Genomic DNA, 7,822 nt, shown 5'->3' with positions numbered 1-7,822 from the left:
CCCTCCTCTAGCTTATCTCTCCATGCTTCAGGCTCTCTGCCTTTTATTCCTGATGAAGGGCTTTTGCCCGAAACGGCGATTTCGCTGCTCCTTGGATGCTGCCTGAACTGCTGTGCTCTTCCAGCACCACTAATCCAGAACCCTATAAGTGCAGTCCGCCGATTCCTACTCAACAGACCTAAACAAGAAGACACAACATGTCCATAAAAAATAGCCACACCGCCATATGTGAAAGGCATCTCAGAGATGATGACCAGACTACTCCAGCCCCTAGGCATCATGGTAGCCCACAAACCTACCACCGCATTCAAACACCTCCAGGTGAATTTAAAGGACCCCATACCAACAACCAGCAGAATGAACATCATATACAAAATACTCTGTAAGGACTGCATCAAACATTACATTGCACAACTGAGCAGGAAACTAACTGAGCACCAAATAGCCACCAAAAGACATGACCAACTATCACTAGAATCCATACACACAGATGAAGAGGGACACCAGTTCGACTGGGACAACACATCCAACCTGGGGCAGGTTAAACAAAGACACGCACTGGAATTCCTTGAGGCCTGGCATTCAAACTGGAACTCCATTAATAAACACATCGATTTGGACTCCATTTACCAACCTCTCAGAAACAGAACAGGGAATGATGCCACCCATGACAACAGACCAAGACACACAAATAGCAAGTGGGACAGAACACCAGCACTTCACCAGAGGCTCACTGATGAAGGGCTTATGCCCGAAACATCGATTCTCCTGTTCCTTGGATGCTGCCTGACCTGCTGATGCTTTTCCAGCAACACATTTTCATCACTGATGATATTACCTGGCACGGTGACAAAACGTCAGAGAACAAATCTATCAGCTCAGCCAGCAAATTGACAACTTCAAATAATTTTTTTTCCCCCTGCCTTCAAAGCACCGGTAATCTTTGGTTGGTGAATAGAACAAAAGCAGGATACTGTGGATGGTAGAAATCTGTGAGATAGAAAAACAGAGTTCACGTTTCGAGCCTAGTATGACTCTTTATAAGAACGGTTCGGAAATGGTTGACTCTTTTACAGCCGATTTCCTCTGAGTGGGGGAAGAAAGGAAGCATCTTTGGTGGAGAGGTTGTTAGTCCAGTTGAAAGGGGCCTACAAATCCTGGAATCGAAAACTGAGAAATCTGAACGCGGAACATGATCAAATAAAGATCGTGGTTGGAGTCCATGATCTCGGTCGTTCGCCTAATTTAACTTCACGACGGTCCTTTGTGGGGCGAGGGGGAATTGTTCTTTTAACGAAATCCGTCCAATTGGTGTGATGGCGCCGCAGATTTTTGAGGTCAGCTCACGGATCTTGCAAAGATTTCTTGTCAAATAGGGTTTTTTTTTTAAATCGATGGAACCGAGATAGGTGTCGGGGATGCGGATTCTCTGGGGGAAGGGGCAGAGGGAGGTGAGGTAATCCCGGGATGATATTGACCATGCTAGAGATCTGAAAATAAACTCGGAAAATGCTGGAGAAGCTCAGAAACAAGAGTTAACCTCTCGAGTCTGGCCATTTCGATTCACCGAGTTTCTCCAGCAATTTCTGTATCCGCCGTTCTCATGTTTCCCTTTTCAACGAGATATTTACAGGATTCCACCCCATCCTAACATTGACTGGCTGCCTCTTCTGATTATTAAATCGAGTTTGTGAAATCGTTGAAGTTTATCCAGATAAGTATTTTTAAAAAATAAAGTACTGGTCTAGTTGCAAATGATCTTGCTGTCACGTAGTTACAATGCATGTTCACTGCACTGCTGAACCCTTACAGAGGAAATTCAGATTTATTCCAGGCAAACGATATAGTCGAATGCTCGGCTGTGACAATAATAGGTGGTTTCTATTTAAGAAAGAGGGTTATTCGATCTCTTCTGTGTGACTCGCCTACTCCTTGACAACGGGCTAAGTGTTCATTTTAAAGTCATTCAGGCAAAAGCCGCTTTCTAATCGAATTATTCCGCTGCATAGAATTTGAACTGTGCTCTCTATCTCTTCCGGGGATGTGCAGGTGGCTAACTCTTAACAACCAATGCACAAAATTAAAAATCACACAACACCAGGTTATAGTCCAACAGGTTTAATTGGAAGCACACTAGCTTTCGGAGCGATGCTCCTTCATCAGGTGATAGTGGAGGGCTCGATCGTAACACAAGATTTAGCGCAAAAATTTACAGTGTGATGTAACTGAAATTATACATTGAAAAATTGATTGTCTGCTAAGCCTTTCATCTGTTAGAATACAGTGATAGTTCCACTTTCATGTGTAAATCACAAAACCACTTTTTTAAAAAATTGCATTCTCGGGTTAGCTGTTAACAATGGTGATAGCTAGACACTATGTTGAAGGTGTTAGCCCCCTGTGTTCTCTGTCTATGACCTGATGTTTAGATTGATTCTAAACTAAAAAGTGAGATAACAGAGTTTTACATAAATTCATGCGGTTTTTGAGCTCAGAGTTCTACATGAATGTATGCAGTTTTTGAGCAATGTAACTCTGCAAGTACACATTCACCCCACAAAATATGTGTGCATGTGGGTCTTTGTCTGTCTGTGTGTGTCTGTTTGGGGTGGGGGTTGTGAGTGTGAGAAAGTGTGTGTGTGTGTGTAGTGAGTGCAGAGTGTCTTAAGTCTGTGAGGGGATGCATGTGTGAGTGTGGGAGTGTGTGTGTCTATAAGGGTGTGTGTGGATGGCTGTGTGCGCATCTGTGTGTACCTGTGTCAATGCACAAGATGTAATTCAAAACAAAGCCAAGCCGCTGGGAAGGCTGTCGGCGCTTCTTTTGCATCCCAGTCCCACTGGGAGATAACAAGCAAGGTGTTGCTGAATGTTTAAATGGCACGGTTCTCAAATTGAGCCGAATCAGCCGCTACACCCTCCTCCTTTATATGGACTGTTGGCTTTTGTAAATGTCATTCTGCAACCAAGTATTAGAGTGGAGAATGTGCTTAACTATTAAATGAATATAGACATACAGTTAAAGATACAGATTAACAGAGTGGCACTGGGCACGAATATTAATAATCACGCGCAGAAACAGGGACACAGATACAACCAGCTACACAGATATAAACACACACATCAAAGTAGGGACACAAATATCATCAAATATACAGATATAATCAAGTACACTGCAGGGACACAGTTAATCACCAGATACACAAGCAGAAATACAGCTATCTCCAGGTACACAGACATAAACATGTAAACAGGCAAGGATACAGATGTAATGAGAAAGATACACACACACACTCACACAAGTAGAACCATAAACACACATACAGAGATAAAGATATAGTCACTTCCACATAGGATTGACCACAAACGATGACAGAAACACTCACTTGAGCGCATGCAGATTTAATCACTTTCTGATATGACCACATACACATTGTCACAATCACAGCTGATCTTATTACTTAGATCTCAGACTGAAATCTGCCCTGACAGATCACATATTCCATTTTTCTTATTTATTTAAAAAGATGGCATTTCACTGAAACACCAGCATACAGCATTGCAGATTTGGGTTTAACAATAATACAGATGCTTATTGTGCAAAAGAAGGGAAGATAAATGGAATAAACCAATCATTTTATGTATAACACAGTTTGAGAGATTCTGAAATATACGATCAAAGCACAATCCCATCTAACTCAATATCGTCACTTCACAGAACTAAATACCAGAAGCAATTTCCTTCTCTATCACATCTGTAGGTTTGACTAAATTGTATCTTTTAATTCCTAGCCTTGATACTTTTATAGCCTCTTTGTTAAATAGTCACATAAACGTTAACTTTAAAAAGCCCATTCAGGGTTCTACCTATACACTTCTACTCTGGAACTTACAAACTAAACCTACATTGTGGTAAACTCTTTCCTAACTGTTCTGAACTAACTCTTTTCTTCAGGAGAAACTGTTCTCATACCCAACTTCAATCTAAGAGTACAACAGGATCTTGATTAACTGTACAGCACAGGAATGGGCCCTTCTGCCCACAATTCCACAAGCAGTTGGCCAAGGAATGGCAAATGGAGTTTAATTTAGATAAATGCACAGTGTTGGATTTTGGTAAGACAAATCAGGACAGGACTTACACCATTAATGGCCCTGTGGAGTGTTGTTAAACAGAGGTGCAGGTACATAATTCCTTGAAAGTGACATCACAGGTAGACAGGGTGTTGAAGAAGATGTTTGGCATGCTTGCCTTCATCAGTCACAGCATTGAGTACAGGATTTGGAAAGTCATGTTACAGTTGTATAAGACACTGGTAAGGCCACATATGGCATTCTGTGTCCAACTCTGGTCATCCTGTTCTCGGAAGGGTGTTATCAAACTGGAAAGGGTGCAAAAAAGATTTACAAAGTTGTTACCAACACTGGAGGCTTTGAATTACAATGAGAGGCTGGATAAGCTGGGACTTTTTTCCCCTGGAGCATAGGAACCTGAAAGGTGACCTTATTGAGGTTTAAAAAATGATAAGCGGCATAGATAAGGCAAATAGCCAAGGTCTTTTCTCTAGGGTAGGGGAATCCAAACTAGAAAGCATAGGTTTAAGGTGAGAGTGGAAAGATTTAAAAGGGAACTGAGGGGCAACTTTGTCATGCGGAAGGTGGTGCATATATGGAATGAGCTGCCAGAGAAAATGTCAGAGGTCAGTACAATTCCAACATTTGAAAGATATTTGGAAGGGCGTAGAGGGATATGGGTCAAATGCAGACAAATGGGACTAGTTGAGTTCAGGAAACCTGGTTACAGACAAAAAAAAACTGCAGAAGGGTTATATCTGAAATGTTGACTTCTCCACCTCCTGATACTGCCTGGCCTGCAGGAAACCTGATTGGCATGGATAGGTTGGACCGAAGGGTCTATTCCCATGCTGTATGACCCTATGACTGTAACCAGGATGTCTGCAAACTGGAATCAAAAGCTTTGTAATCTGTGGGGTTTTCCATTAGCAAAGCAAAACATAATCACTTTCCAATTTTTCTGAATCAACAGCAAGTCAATACACCTCTATATTAACTTTTGTCCAATTGTAAAACTATCACAAGATAAACAAATTCCCATTATCACACCTCTAACTCTCTCTTATGCTAGTTTTATTGAAGAATTATGGCTTTAGAAAGAGCCCCTTTCACACACACAAAAACCCTGCGGTGCTAGTTCAAAATCAAAACTCTAAACTATATGACTTGCCAGGGGAAGTGGTAGATGCAGACACACTCAAAACAATGAAAAGACATTTGGACAGGCACATGATTAGGAAAGGTTTAGAGGAATATAGGTCAAATACAGGCAAGTGAGACAAGTTTAGTTTGGGAAACTTGGTCAGCATAGACAAGTTGGACCGAAAGGACTGTTTCCCTGCTGTATGACCCTGAACGATGTGATACGTAACATCTGCACAGAAATATAGGACAGGGTGGAAGAAATGTCACATCAGTACATACAGACAGTTTAAGGTACACGAAGCTTGGGAAAGGTGCAGTGGCTGGAGATGGGCGAATCCATATTAAACCATTCCTGGATAGTGTCTCAGTTTTTTCAGTGTTCTATTTTCAGTGCACACAGATGCGCAGATATGGAAACAATGGTAAAGAATGTAAGCAAGGAGAAGGGCAGGTCGCCAACCCACACGTACTAATTATTGTAATAAAAGCAAAACATTGTGGATGCTGGAAATGTGAACTACTTCTGAAGAAGAGCCAAACCAGACTCACAACATTACCTCTGGTTCTGTTTCCAGAGCTGCTTCCAGACCTGCTGAGTTTCTCCAGCTTTCTCTGAGTTTATTTACTCATTCATGTCACATCTTCAAGTGATTGTTAATTATTTTTTTGTGTTGGTTACACTTGTTCCAGTCAAATTGCCAACAGTAGCTACTTTATTTAAGATCCCAGTGTATTGCTGAAGAGATTTCACAAAACCTGATTGGCAAGAAGAGAAATCTCCCAGCAAGGGGCTGGTAAACTGCAGTGTAAGTATTTTCAGGTTATCCTCAGATGCACAGACATGCACAAAGTGCATGCACCAACACTGTTAGTGGATAAATGCACACACACACCATAACTAGTGAATGACAGACCACATAGCTACAAATAGATGCTGAATTAAATGCTGGAGATCACAGCAGGCCCAGATTAGAATCCATGACGAGAGAGAGCAAGCTAACATTTTGGTTCTAGATGACTCTTCACCAGAGCTGAAGTGAAATGTGGAGAGAACAGCATTTATGCTATAGGTTGGGGGGTGTGGTGGTGTGTTAGTTGGTCAAGGGTGCTGATGGAGAAAAGATGTTGATAGCTCAGATTAAGTGACCAGAATGTGGAATGGCAGAACAACAGTGTGTCTCCTGCCAGATTTGAAAGGACAGACACTGAGATGGAGGACATGATAACAAGCTAAAAGAAATGGGAGTTAAAGCACAATTTGAAGGTGTTGAACTCAATATTAACTCCAGTTGTAAAGTGTCGAGCCTGAAGATGAATGATGTTCTTCCAGTTTGCGCTGGGGATCAGTGGAACACTGCAGCATGCTCGGGACAGACATGTGGGCATGTGAGCAGGATGCTGTGCTAAAGTAGCCAGCTACTGGAAGGTTGAGGTCCCTGCTTGCCCACAGGTCGGAGATGTTCCGCAAAGCGGTCACCCAGTCTGTGTTTGGTTTCTCCAATATAGAGTAGGCCACATTGGGTGCAGCAAATACGATACACAAGGTTGGAGGAGGTCCAGATTGTGGGATATAAATGAATTAATGTTATTTCTGCAATTATAAATTCTGATACAGAACAGGAATGAGAAAATACATATTCAGCAAAAAGAAAGGATATGTTAGCATGAGACGTGAATACAGAACAATGGTGGATATATGGGCAAACAGGAAAGCATCTGTTTCCCCCTACTCGGAGACACAGGAACAAACCCTAATCAAAGAGGTCAAAGTGGCCTCTGGATGGAAATAGATTCTGATAGAAGAAAAGATATGCCTAATCAATAATCTACAATAGACTGACGTCAAACACCCTTATGGGAGACAGAGATAAGAGTTTGTCACGGACAAGACAGGATAAACAGAAGGTGTGGGATAAGTCTCAAGGAAATCTGTGACGTAAGCGAAGCAGGGAACAAACAATGGAATAAGGAAAAATATGGGGATTCAAACTGTATAAATTTCGAGAGTTTGTTGGATTTGGTGTGCATTTTGTCATTACCTTACCAGGTAATTAGACAAAGCACCCATCTATAGGTGTACAAATAAATGGCTGAATCAGAAATTAGTCTCGGACTGAAATTATTAAAGTGAGTGAGCTTTTGTTTCTCACAATTGCCATCGGTTCTCCCCAGGTATATAAATTAGGCCCTAGGAATTGATCTAATTGTTTGGCTAGTCCAACCGGATCCTCTATTAAATTTTTCATTTCCCTTTTAAAGACCCTAACTTCACTGCTAGTTAAGGGAGTGTTTACATATCCGATTGTACCTTCCCCAATCGGAACCTCTCGTAAGGGACATAATTTTACATTTTCTATTATCTCTGCCCCTTCTTTACGTGTGGTGGCTCGAGTGATTCTGAGCCCCCTAGGTTCTGCATCTTTTCGTTCAGAGTTCGTTCCCCTTTCTGTGTCTGGACTCGGTTCTACTTTGGGAGCTGTTGGCTCATTCCGGGGAGTAGTATATGTGGGTGGCAAACACGGTAAGGGATCCCATTGTGGCTTCCCTTATCATTTTTTTTGTTCGTTCCCTGATTCCTCCGTATTCATGGGACATAATTTTACTC

The sequence above is a fragment of the Chiloscyllium plagiosum genome, chromosome 30 (assembly GCF_004010195.1).
Source record: "Chiloscyllium plagiosum isolate BGI_BamShark_2017 chromosome 30, ASM401019v2, whole genome shotgun sequence".
Taxonomy (NCBI): Eukaryota; Metazoa; Chordata; class Chondrichthyes; order Orectolobiformes; family Hemiscylliidae; genus Chiloscyllium; species Chiloscyllium plagiosum.
This window is presented reverse-complemented; position numbering follows the sequence as displayed.